Genomic DNA, 14,136 nt, shown 5'->3' with positions numbered 1-14,136 from the left:
CAGGAGCTTGGGATGAACATACACACACTACTATATATAAGATAGATAACAAACAAGGACCTACCATATAGCACAGGGAACTCTTCTCAACATTCTGTGACAACCTATATGAGAAAAGAATCTGAAAAAGAATGAATATATGTGTATGTATAACTGAATCACTTTGCTGTACGCCTGAAACTAACACAACATTGTAAATCAACTATACTCCAATCATATTAAAAAAAGAAAGAAAGAAATCACCAGTCTAACAATTCAGTTACTTCCCCTTCATCACATGCAATTGTAACCCAGGGCTCACCACACCCACTTCTTCTTTCCTTTAGAGGACAGCACACGCTCCAGCCTTTTGGCAGACAGGCTTGGCCATGTGACAAATTCTCACCAACAATAAGTGAACAGAGCTGTATATATCACTTCTGGGCCGAGGCAGTAAGAAGCCTCTGCAAAATCCTCTGGGTTCTCCTTGGCCCCCACACAACCACAGAGGAGGTCAGATGCCCAGATAGTCCAGCTCCATGGTGATAGCCTGCATCAAACTGGGTCCCTGAGTGACTGTGTGGAACAGACTTCAACAGTGACCCATGTCAGACAAACTAAGCAAGAAAAAAAAAATTGTTTTAGGCCACTGACTTTTGCAGATTTTTTGTTACCACAGTACAACCTAGATTCCCTGCTTTATAAAGCTCGTCGGTCTGTGAGAAAGTAACGTGTACTGACGTAAACAGAGACCAACAGTGGGTTGCAGGAGGCCAGGAGTTTGGTCCTGAATCAGCCATGAAATCAACTATGTGATTTCAATAAGTCATTTCTGCCTTAAAGCATCATTTTTATTTTTAAATTTCCAAAATGAGGTGATAGCACTAAGTTTTCATCTAACCAGTATCACACTGTTCTAATTACTGATGGGTTATACTAAGGCTTGATGTGTTCTAGGCAAGATCCCATTCTTCTTTTTCTTTTCCCCCCCAGCTTTTATTGAGGTATAATTGACAAACAAAATTGTAAGACATTCAAAGTGTACATGGTGGTGATTTGATATACGTACACATGGTGAAAGGATTCTCATCATCTAGGTAACATATCCAATACCTCACATATTTATCTCTATTTTTTGTTGAGAATTCTTCTTTTTAATGATTATCCTGGCTATATCTTTGCACTTTACTTTTTGTCTTTCAGTTGAATACGGTCTTGGTCACAGCTACTCAATTGGGCCATAGTATGAAAGCAGCCACAGCAACATGTAAACAAATGGGCACAACTGGGTTCTAATAAAACTTTATTTATTTTTTAAAAAACAGGCAGATTTGGCTTGCAGAACATAGTTTATGACCCCTGATTTGGTGGATGATAAAAATTTTATTGGAAATTACTGGGGAAATCATTGATTAGGTAATAAATTTTGTCTGGACAGGTTTTTTGGAATAAAACCTTAAATATGTACGGTATATGTTACACTAAAATAAAATTCCAGTTTGATTAAATATTTAAATATAAATTTAAAAAGCACAAACTACTTTAGAATGTGGAAAGCTCTTTTAAAGTATGGAACTGATATTATTCATATTATGCCAGGCTATGGTTTGATGGAAGGAATAAACCTCCAAAATCCTTCTGTTTTTGTCCTAACAGACGTTTATTTTTTTGCTTTTGCTACATATCTAATGTGGGTTGGTGCCGGGCTCTTTGCCACTTGGTCAAAAATGGAGGCCCTACAGTCTTGTGCTGCCATCTCCACAGTAGATATGATTGGAGACAGTTGAAGGAGGTCATACCGGCTCTGAAATGGCACAGATATGACACACAGTACCCAGTTCTGCTCAGTCCATTGCCCAGGACTAGTCACATGGACTAAAGGGGGCCTACAAAGGGAACTGGGGAATTGTCAGAGCAGAGATAGTCAGAAAGAAATATATCTAAGGTCTAATTTATTCATTTTACACCTGGGTATGAGGGATGTCTACTCTGGGTCCTGGGTGTTCAAGAGCCCAGGATTTTATAAGAACACACACACACACACACACACACACACACACACACACACACACACATACTTATTAAGGAATACATGTGCCCCAATGACACTGGGATGAAGGACTTTGCATGGTAGAGCGTAAGTCATAACTCTTAACTCCACTCCCATGACTAATCCCACTGCAGGTCTCAGGTGTTGGGGGAAAACCCTTCTCCAGGACTTCTGCCCTATGGCCTAGAGACAGAAGACACCTGTGTTTGACTACCTTGAAAATGCCTGGCATTGCTAAGTATGAAGACGGATGCTGCTTTTTGGAATGCAGGAGGAATTTGAGCAGTGGAAGCACTTAGGTAAGAGAAAAGACAAATTAACATGTCAAATCTATCCTCTGGGTGTGAATTTAATGTTTTTTTTTTTAATATATTGAAATATGTTCCCTGTATTGCCAAGTGTCTGTTTTGTTGCTACTTGTGGTTTTCAATTAATTCCTCCTCCGATATTCACTTACCTATCACCATACTATTTGCAACAGTTGTATCTAGTGACTCTGGAACATGTTGCAATATTAAGCAAATTCAATTACTCTTAAATTTATATGTATATTAGGGTTTCCAGATAAAATACAGGACAGTCAGTTTAATTTGAAATTTAGATTAAAAAATGGGTAACTGTTTTAGAATAAGTATGTCTTAATGCAATATCTGGAACATACTTGTACAAAAAACTACTGCTGTTTATCTGAGGTTCAAATTTAATGGGGTGTCTTGCATTTTTATTTGATAAAATTGGGCAATATGTCTGAAGGACAATACTGATTGTTTACACTGGCATCTAGATGGACATTAAAGGCTAGAATTGTGAATAGTTTTATATCTAAAGAGTAATGGATTTGATTTAAATAATTAAAAAATATAAATCCAAATTAATTTACTATATTTTGTTCAAATTAGTGATTTGATTTTTTTCATTTTATTTTAATAAAAAATAATAAACAATCTAGAAGAAAAATAACATTCCTGAAAATCTATACTCTATATTTTTTATTGTTTACGCTTGTTTCATATTCAAATTGTCTGCACTTTGAATATATCTCTATTGTATATATATATTTTTATATTTATTATTTATTTATTTATTTTGGCTGCGTCGGGTCTTAGTTGCAGCACACGGGATCTTTGTTGCTGCATGTGGGATCTTTCGTTGGGGCATGCAGGCTTCTCTCTAGTTGTGGCGTGTGGATTTTCTCTCTCTAGTTGTGGCGTGTGGGCTCCAGAATACGTGGGCTCTGTAGTTTGCAGCACGCGGGCTCTCCCGTTGAGATGCGTGAGCTCAGTAGTTGTGGCGCGGGCTTAGTTGCCCTGTGGCATGTGGGACCTTAGTTCCCTATCCGGGATCAAACCCATGTCCCCTGCACTGGAAGGTGGGTTCTTTATCACTGGACCATCAGGGAAGTCCCTCTACTTTATATTTTAACCTTTTCTATTACTATTGTCACTTGAACACAAATTAGGGGACAAACTTTATATAAAAACATAATTAATGATTTTACCTGAAGTGAAGGCAAGAAAAGCAAATAAGTGTACCTTGATTTATATAGTATGTATGTCTTTATATTATTACTCATCCAAACATTGCTGAGCCATCAAACACCTAGACATGAACACTAATTAAATTCAGCTATCCTTGATATTTTTTGAATTTCAGACATATAAATGTATAAATACCGTAATTTTCTATCCTAGTGATCGCCATATATCTCTTTGTTCCCTTCTTCCCACACATTTAGGAAACAAAACCAAAAACAACAATAACAAAACCCATTTACTCGCTTGTCATGGGAGACAATCCCAAATACCAACTAATCAACACATTTATTTCAAAGTCTAGGTTTTATGTGATGTGTAGTAATTACTATATATCAGGTTCAGAAGAACTTTCATAGAATGTTACAGAAATTTGTGAATTAAAAGGCATTTCCTGCCACCCTATCAACCTACCCTCAAATGCAGAGATTGGACAAGGAGAGGATAACCACAGTAAACACTCCCAGTTGGAAAGTGGAAAAATGGGAAATACATACCAGCCACAGGTTTGTAGCAAATTTGAAATCCTCTGGGCAGACATTCTTAAGGTCTTCCACTCTCTGTATACAGAGAAGTCTTTAAGTCTTGATTCTGTTCTTGGAAAGAAGCAACCTTGTCTTCGCTCTTCGAGTCTCTAGGCAATGCCTTCTGGGGGGTGGTTCTTTCTCCATTATCCTCCTTGGCCCACCTAGAGGGTTGTGTGACTTTCTTATTCTGCCTCTTGCCTGCAGCAATTTGAGAGCCAAAGGGTCATTTTAAGTCTCAAGCTCTTGGTTTCTTTGGTAGTAACTATCTTTCAAAACTTACTTGGCTTCTTATAGTTTGATACCAGTAAATTCTATGTGCTAACTACACTCATGGCGGTTTATTAAACTTTTCCTGTTCCTCCTCCTTGCTCCCCACACCTCTGGTTCTCCTTCCCTGTCTCTCTCTCTCTCTCTCTCTATGCTGCTTCTAAGAGGTTATCTACAATAACAGGTGTAAAGCCAAACCCTTTGTTCAATCTTTTCCCTGAGGCACAATAATCCACTGAAAAATTTTAACAATAAGTATGTAGGCTATACTCTTACTTTGATTTTTGCTTACATCATTTTAATCAATTGATCAGATTTACTGGGCATATTTCCATTCAAAACCTCTATATTTGCCATCTTAACTAGGGTTTAGATGCAGTATGTTTTTCCAACTTTAGAACCTTTGCTTTCCTTCATTTTTATTTGGAAACCAGCCAATTCTATCTGGCGTTAATCTCTTTCTTTTAACACTTTGCCAAAGCATCCAATAATATTCTACACACGTTGCTAACATGTTCTGTCTTCATACTTTCCCCCTATGCCCTCATGTATGTAAGGAATGTGATTTGCTTCTTAGGTTACTGTAGGTAACAATTTTGTCAGACATTTTGCTCTTTCCAACTTCTTATATCAGGATTCTCACAGCTGCTGCCTGATTGCTAAGCTGATGCCTCCTAGGGTAGGTTTTGGTTATAGTCTGTCTTCTGGTATAAATTTATTATTAGTCTTGGTAACACTGATTCCTGTGTTCAAAAAGTATTGGGTAATGCAATTCAACCCCACTTTTTATCTGATGAAGAAAATGAAACCCAAAGAGTTTATGTCAATCCTTAACAATGTTAATTGTCAAGGTTTACAGTGTTAACATGACTATTCATGACTATTTCAATGACTATTTCAATCAGGTGTGATGTTGTATTTTGCACCCCATTCAAGGTGTTATTTTGAATAATGGAATATCAAAGTCTTAAAACTTTCCTATATACCATGAATTAGATGTCCCTAGTTTGTACACTGATCTCCTCTTCATGGAAGCCTTCCTTAGCTGCCCCAGGCAGTTACTGTTTCCTCTTCCAAGTCTCCTTGTCACTTTACATAGAGCTTGTTACCTTTAACAATACACCACACTTCTACTTTTATTTTGAACTCTAAACTCCTTGAGGGAAGATTTTCTATCCTTTTTCTTTTTATCATCACTTAAAATACTGCTTAGGACATTATAAGTAGCTGTGCATGTAGAAAAAATAAGGGAGAATGAACACTCTAAAAATCTGTATAAATTACCAGATTGGAGACAAAATGTTAGCATTGAGAATGCTGGGTTCCACATTTTAATCATTTTCTTCCCCAGCCTTTAGCATTTCCATAGGCTCTGACATTTGTTAAATCAATCCTTACTAAGGATCTGGCATACAGTTTTTAAATAAATAATAAATAATTTATCATTTGAAAATTATTCACACATATTATAAAGAATTTAATATTAAATAATCTTTATAACATGTGTGCTCTCCTTGAAAAAAAGTACGGGTAGGCAGATAGAAACAAAACATTTTTCAGGGATTTTATAGTACATGTTACTTTTAATAATAATAATAAATTACTTGGATATAGAATGAGGAGAAATAGAAGCAAAACAAAATGATCTGTTAAATAATAGGTAAACATTTTACACTTTAAGTGATGGAATTGCCTAAAAATCCACTAAGTATGTAAAAAATACTTTGAAAAACATTAACAGGTTGAGAGTAAAACATTTTGTTAGTCCCATGTTTCAATTTTGCTGGATTCCATGCTAAGAAAGAAGAAATACTCAGTTTTGTACTTCTGTCTGTGCATCTTCCCAATTTTCTTACTCAGCAAACATGAAGAATTGATTGTCAAATATGAGTCAAGAAAATGAATGGTCTTACCCAACACCAAGCTTTACTAATAATTTCAATATGCAAGAATTGAGAGGCCCAAGCAAAGTGAAGAGAGGTCCCAGAGACCATTAATGGTTCCTCAGATTCTTCCTTCTGAGAAGAGGTCTTTGGACTAGAGTAATATAGGAGGCCTCTAACTGAAATTTGCCAGAGTCTTACACAGTGGAAAACATTTTAGTCATGAGACATTTTCATTTGATATTCCAGATTGTCATATAGCTTATATAATATTTCTTGGGAATTATGTTTCATAAATCCATTTGTACTAGTCTTGTTCATCATAGGCAATCCTAACCCATGGGTATTCTGTGAAGACAATTCCATAGATAAGAACCCTCCCTCCTACCAAATATCATTATTTACCAAGGGGTTTAGTTACCAATATGTTTAAAAGAAGATTAGGTGAGGTCAACAGCTTTTTTCCTTCCCCAAAAATATCCTCCCGATAATCACAGATCAGCTATTTTAACTTATTTCCAGCCAGCAACATTCTTTATGTCCATGGTCAGAGTATAAACTGTGTATATTCTGTCCTGTAACTATAATTGTTTAATCTTATTTTGATGGATTCCATGACCATAGTTTCTTTAATGCAGAATTGTTTATTTTGATTCATCACTTGGTTGTCTGGATTTTGTCAAATAATTATTTTGAGAAGGTCTCAAGGATACTTTTTATCTTGAGATTTCCCATGTTAAACAGTGTTGGCCAACAGCTTTAGCTTGACAGATAAAGTATTAATCTGAGGCATCTCTCCAAACCTAGTAGGCATTGGTCAACTTCACTCTCTTACATTGACTAATAATGTTCAAAACAGGGAGGGCAAATAGGTTTTAACTGAAGGGCAAACTGTGATCAGTTGGTAGCAACTGACTTGAGCAGTATATTCCAAGGTAGCATCTGGACTCTGCAGGAAGGAAGACCTTGATCAATTAGCCAAGACTGGCAAAAGCCCAGGAGAGAAGAGAGAGGCATCAATACCTTGTGATTGCCAGGCCAGCTGGAAGTATCACCTTTTCTAAGGCTGACGGTATTTCTTTAGAAAATTTTTTAAAATAAAAATCCATTTGGATGGAAAGTAATCCATTTCTAATGATGGCATTTTGAAAATGCAAAGAGATTTTGCAATAGCTTCACAAATATATAAAGCTGAAGTGGGAGAATTCATAGGAGAGACTTTGAAACCTTTTCCCTAAAAGAAGGGAAAAAGAGTAAAGATGTAAGAGTTAAGTGATACAAACAATAAGTACGGTCAAACAGCTCTCTAGAGCAGCTCATAATTTCCAAAGAAAAAATATGCATTCTTTACAAATCTAGGAAACATTATAAATACAGATTACATGCTAAGCAACAGGGAATTACCTCTAATTAAAAAATAAATGCAGACAATCTATTTTCTAACCCTGATGAAACTGAATTATAAACCGATAATATATTAATGGCTAATGCCCTCCAAAACATGTTGAGAAATTAAATTTTATACTTTTAAATAATAAACTAGTTAAAATGCAGTAACAATATAGAAACTATTTAAAATAAATGACCTGTTTTTCAAGCCACTAGGAAGTAGCTAAAGCTGTGCTCAGAGGGGATTTCACAGCCCTACAAATAATGGATAGAGATTGATAGGTAGATAGATAATTACAAAAACAGTTGATATGATTATCTAAACATCCAACTGTAAATCTAGAAAGACAATTGTAGTTAAACCAAAAATTAAAATAACATAAAAGTATAATGATTAAATTACTGTAATTTTAATTATAACAAAGATTATTTTTCCCACAAACAGTTCATTCTTTGAAAATCAGATAATTCTCTAAGAAAATAAGGAACAATATACAAATAAACACTCTTAGGAAGTATAAGGGTAATATTGCTACAAATGTGAGGTTCCTTTTGTTTAATTACAAAATAAGTTACGAACAACCTCCTACAAATAATTTTTAAGAGTTTGAAGAAATAAGATATCTTAAAGAAAAATGTAAGTTAAAAAAGACTCAAAAAGTAATTGAAAATTCTAAAAAAACAAATAAAAATATAAAAGCAAATATTGTATTCACTAATAGAAAAGAATTTCTAGCCCAACAATGTTTTCTATTGCCAAAAACCTCTAGGGTGAGCAGGATCTAGTCCTTTAGGGTTAGATCCTTAAAGGATTAACTTGCTTTTTTTAATTATGAGATCATATTTATATATTATTCATCTAATTTAAAATAAATAAAAATGTAATTTAAAAACAAGTAAGCAGGGACTTCCCTGGTAGTGCAGTGGTTAAGAATCCGCCTGGCAATGCAGGGGACACGGGTTTGATCCTTGGGCCAGGAAGATCCCACATGCCATGGACCAACTAAGCCAGTGCGCCACAATTACTGAGCCCATGCACCACAACTACTGAAGCCCACGCGCCTAGAGCCCATGCTCCGCAACAAGAGAAGCCACCACAATGAGAAGTCCGTGCACCGCAACAAAGGGTAGTCCCCACTCGCCGCAACTAGAAAAAGCCCATGCGAGCAACGAAGACCCAAAAGCAGCCATCAATCAATCAATCAATCAATCAATCAAACAAAAAAACCCAAGTAAGCAAACAGACAAAATTAAGTCAGTCCGTCTCTGGCTTCTGATTGTTCCTTCTAGTTCCACTCTTATTATTATTATTATTACTTATTATTTAGACTCTTAAGTCAGGCTTCCTAAATCAAGACACAAGCCTGTTCTCTACATTTCCTCTTAGGTTTAAATGTTGTCATTTTATGACTCTTTTTTGTTCTTCTCTGATGTCTTTGATGTTCATTTTAAATAGGTTTTTTCCTACATCAGAGCACATACATGGGGGAAGTTCAGCAAGACATTGTTACTCAAACAATCTCTTTTGTCTCCTGGCAAGCTCCCTAGGGATGAACCTGAATGCAGGACGGCATCTCCTCAGGGTGGGATGGAGATGCTGATTGAAATTCTTCAGCCCCCTGAATGATCCTGCTCAGTGCTGATGTTATGATGTGTGCTCATCATCTTTTCTTTAATCAACTCAGCTTTAGATTCAGTAATATTCTCTGAAACTCCTTTATGTGCTCAGAGCTGTGTTCCTGCCTGAATAGGCTGACTAGTTCCCCTCAGAGCCTCACAGAAATCTCTCAGGCAACTACCATACCACCTCCCTTTGCAGATTCAAAACTGTCTCCACTTGAATTCCCCAGGAAGCAGATTCTGAACTAGAGTTTAATCTGCAGAATGTTTATTAAAAACAGTGTTTGGGATCCACTCTTGTGGAAGGGATGGAAAAGACAGGATGGGAAGGAGGAGTCCAGTTGTCATGCAGGACCTTTGATAGCTTCAGGCAACATTCAGACACACACATACACACACACACACACCCCTACAGGCGAGGAGCCCTAGAGCTATAATGGCCCCTCTGAGTCGTTCCTACTAAGCTGGGATGTCTATGCCTTCACACTTCCATGGCCATTAGTCATCAAGATCAAGGAAGGGCCCATGACCTTATATGAGCACTAACAGCTTTCCCAGTAACTGGGGTAGCCAGTCCTTCCTTGAAGGGAACTCTGGGCACCATGATTGCATGTGCACTACACAAGCCATGCATCTAAGTATCAGGGATTTCGACGTAAGTATCTGGCTCCAAGCTTCAAAGGCTTTCCATCACATCCCAGCTGTCTCCACAGCCTTTTCACCCTAGAATGTTCATCTGTGGGGTGCAGATTGTTCCAGGTGAGTCAGGTGAGAGGCAGCTTGGTGCAACTGGAATTAAAGAGAGGATCTAAAACCTGACTCTTCCAATGGTTGGCTGTGTGACTTCGAGTGTGGCAATCATAAGAGCTAATATTTATTGAGACTTTATTATGTACCAATCACTGTTTTAACTGCTTTACATGCGTTAAACTGAGCCTTTGGCTCCTAGATTATAGGCAATAATACCTGCTGAGCAGCTCTGCCATGTGGATTAAATGAGCTAACATATTATCTGAATCTCTTTGCACACAGTGGGTTTGACACAGATGTCAATGTACTCCTCCCTCTTCCCCATCATGCATGAATAATCTAGAGCCCCCATATATGGATTGCTCTACCAGTCTTGACATACAATAACACTTATAATGATAGTTATTATAGCTCCCATTTATTGAGGGTTTACCATTAGTCAGTGTGCTAAGGCTTTTACATATATAGACTCATTGAATCCTCATGATACCCCTGCTGGCAGAGACTCAATCCCCTCGAGTCTGTCCTACCCTGAAAAGAAACCCCAGAGGTCTTCCCTGGTGGCACAGTGGTTAAGAATCCGCCTGCCGATGCAGGGGACACAGGTTCGATCCCTGGTCCGGGAAGATCCCAAATGCCGGGGAGCAACTAAGCCCGTGCGCCACAACTACTTAGCCTGTGCTCTAGAGCCCGTGAGCCACAACTCCTGAGCCCACGTGCCACAGCAACTGAAGCCCGCGCACCTAGAACCCATGCTCCACAACAAGAGAAGCCACCACAATGAGAAGCCCATGCACCGCAACGAAGAGCAATCCCTGCTCGCTGCAACTAGAGAAAGCCTGTGCGCAGTAACAAAGACTCAATGCAGCCAAAAATAAATAAATAAAATAAATAAATTTATTTAAAAAAAAAGAAACCCCAGAGAAGAACATACCTCTTTCCAAACCACTGCCATCATTTATCATTTTCTCCTTTTGAACACACACACACACACACTCTCTCTCTCACACTTCATCTCAATTCTCTTATTTTTTACAACTGCCTTTTTTGTTTTTCTTTGCCTCCATCTCTAGACATATTTAAATTTTTTCTTTTGTTTTATATTCTAAATTATTTCACGCTCAAAAATGACAGTCCCAGAGAGAGAAAAAAATCCTCTACTTTGCAAAGCTCAGCACGAGTGGGAATCCTGCCATTGCACAGTCTGTCCGTGTTCAATTTTAGCATCATATAATTTCCTGCATAATTGTTTAAATGTCCTCATTCTCATCTCTGTCGCTCCCCCCACACTTTGCTATTTTTTAAAGAAAGCATCCAAACTGCATGTCTGGTTCAACGGGGAATTTCACAGAGGAAAAAATGCCAGGCTGCATCATATGCCTTGAGTTTTCACAACACCTAAGAAAAAACATCGTGCACTGAGATGGAAGTCCTCCAGTCGGCTGCTGCCTCCGGTGACCTCCCCTCTCTGCCAGCCGCTTCAAGGCCAGGCATGTGAAAATTCCTCATGTGTTTGTGTCATTCAATTCCCAAATATCACATAACCAAAAATATTAAAATAAAACTGCTCATAACATTTTCCTGAATGCCATCTGGGCCCCACTGGAAGCTGACACTATCTGTCAAACTCAAGATAACCACATTTTCCCCTCCTCTGTATGTGTTAATGTTTGTCATAATGGATTTCACTTTAATGCCCCAATTACATTGATGACATTCTTTCAACCGAGTGGCACTAATGACTTTCATTATTATTTATGCTCCTCCTTAATTATAAGACTCTCACCTCTCTCATTACACACACTCCTTCATAACCCCCTCACTTGCATACATGCTCTCTGGTATGAGGCTAATGTGCCTTGGCTTCCAATTTCAGAAAATACAATGATTAATTACTCCTGTTAAATTGCCCTACCCTAGGGTGATCGGATTGACAAAATGAGATGAAGGGCCAGATTGCTACTCCAGAAGGATTTCCCAGGACACCTGTTAGAAAGGAAAAAAAAGAGGAGGTGTCCCCAACCCCCCAATAAATAAATGCATGGCATCAATGCTTGTCTTAGCTCTGGGATGAATCACAAGGAGATGCAATTTTAAATTAAAATAACAAAGCTTTGCTACAAATGCCCTCCTTTGTAGATGATGATAGACTCAGTGAAGTGACTAAGAACCAAGCATCCTGTCATGCAGTACAGTGTTCCTTCTGTCAATTAAAACTGTATCTAGAAGGAGCTTACCTGGTAGACGGCAAACATTGCACCAATTCTTTCAGCTCCTCCATCAAGAAACGGAATGTATTTTATGCCCCTTAAATCTGGGCTGGGCTTATGAGTTGATGAACCGAAAGAATGTGGCAGAAGAAACGTTGTGTTTATTCCACACCTGGGTCTCAAGAGGTCTTACAGCTTCCACTCTGCTCTCTTGGTACCTCCGCTATTTCCGTGGGAACAAATCCAGCCTCTCCAGAAAGGCCCCCCTGTCACAGGCAGCCTTGCGTGCCTTACCAGCTAAACGCAGTTACAAGAGCAAGCCCAGCCAACATCAGCCAAATCCACAACACAACGTCCAGCTAAATCCAGCTCAAACTGCCAATCGGAAGAATGCTGAGCTCAGGAAATGGTTTTGTTTAAAATGTTTTAGGGTAGTTCATTATCCAGCATAAGCTAACTGGTATACCTGTCAAAAGAAAGATGTCCAGAATGGAATCTATGATAAAGGTTGTGGAGTAAACAATCATTAAGGAGAACTTATTTTGCTCTGGGTACAAAAAAAATGAAATTAGAAAATCTGAGAGGGAGCTAGTATTCTTATCTTTCTCACTTTCTACATGAGAAAACTGAGGCCCAGAGATAGAACAAGATCAGACTGATGAAATAATTTACACAAGATCTCAGAGGAGAAAGCAAGGTTCAAACGTAGCACTCTCTGGTTCCAAAGTTGATACATGGCCAAGCGCCACACTTGCTGGCACACAGATTGAGACCACGTCAGCACCAGAAGCAGCATTTCCTGCATCCACTCTGCCCTTCCCTCTGCTCCAGTGGGGACTGGCAAAAAGAGGTAGCTGGGACAGGGAGGGCAGGGAGGATAGCAAAACTTCTTGATTCTGTCCCCACTGGGAGGCAGGGTTGGCCCCTTCACATCTCTTTCATAAGCTGACGGACTTGAGCAGAGTCAGAGGCAGCTGCTTAAGTCACAGCCAAAGGCACATTCAGGCAGAGCCATGAGTTTTGTCAAAAGCTGCATTTCAGTGTATAAAATGAATTTGCTGAGAAGTATGAGTTATGGCTGAAAAGTCTGCATGTCTGCTTAAAGGACCAAGCATTTTTTAGACCAGCCCCTAGATATTCATTGCCATTAGTATGCTGGCCCTTTGCTCTTTCTTTATAGAAAAATTTCCATCTAAAATCACAGTGTCAATAGAGCTGCAATGAACATTGTGGTATATGACTCTTTTTGAATTATGGTTTTCTCAGGGTATATGCCCAGTAGTGGGATTACTGGATCGTATGGTAGTTCTATTTTTAGTTTTTTAAGGCACCTCCATACTGCTCTCCAGAGTGGCTGTATCAATTTACATTCCCACCAACAGTGCAAGAGGGTTCCCTTTTCTCCACACTCTCTCCAGCATTTATTGTTTAGATTTTTTGATGATAGCCATTCTGACCGGTGTGAGGTGATATCTCATTGTAGTTTTGATTTGCATTTCTCTAATGATTAGTGATGTTGAGCATTCTTTCATGTGTTTGTTGGCAATCTGTATATCTTCTTTGGAGAAATGTCTATTTAGGTCTTCTGCCCATTTTTGGATTGGGTTGTTTGTTTTTTTGATATTGAGCTGCATAAGCTGCTAGTAAATTTTGGAGATTAATCCTTTGTTAGTTGCTTCACTTGCAAATATTTTCTCCCATTCTGAGGGTTGTCTTTTCACCTTGTTTATGGTTTCCTTTGCTGTGCAAAAGCTTTTAAGTTTCATTAGGTCCCATTTGTTTATTTTTGTTTTTATTTCCATTTCTCTAGAGATGGGTCAAAAAGGATCTTGCAGCAATTTATGTCATAGAGTGTTCTGCCTATGTTTTCCTCTAAGAGCTTTATAGCGTCTGGCCTTACATTTAGGTCTTTAATCCATTGTGAATTTA

This window comes from Balaenoptera musculus, chromosome 11 (genome assembly GCF_009873245.2).
Source record: "Balaenoptera musculus isolate JJ_BM4_2016_0621 chromosome 11, mBalMus1.pri.v3, whole genome shotgun sequence".
NCBI lineage: Eukaryota > Metazoa > Chordata > Mammalia > Artiodactyla > Balaenopteridae > Balaenoptera > Balaenoptera musculus.
This window is presented reverse-complemented; position numbering follows the sequence as displayed.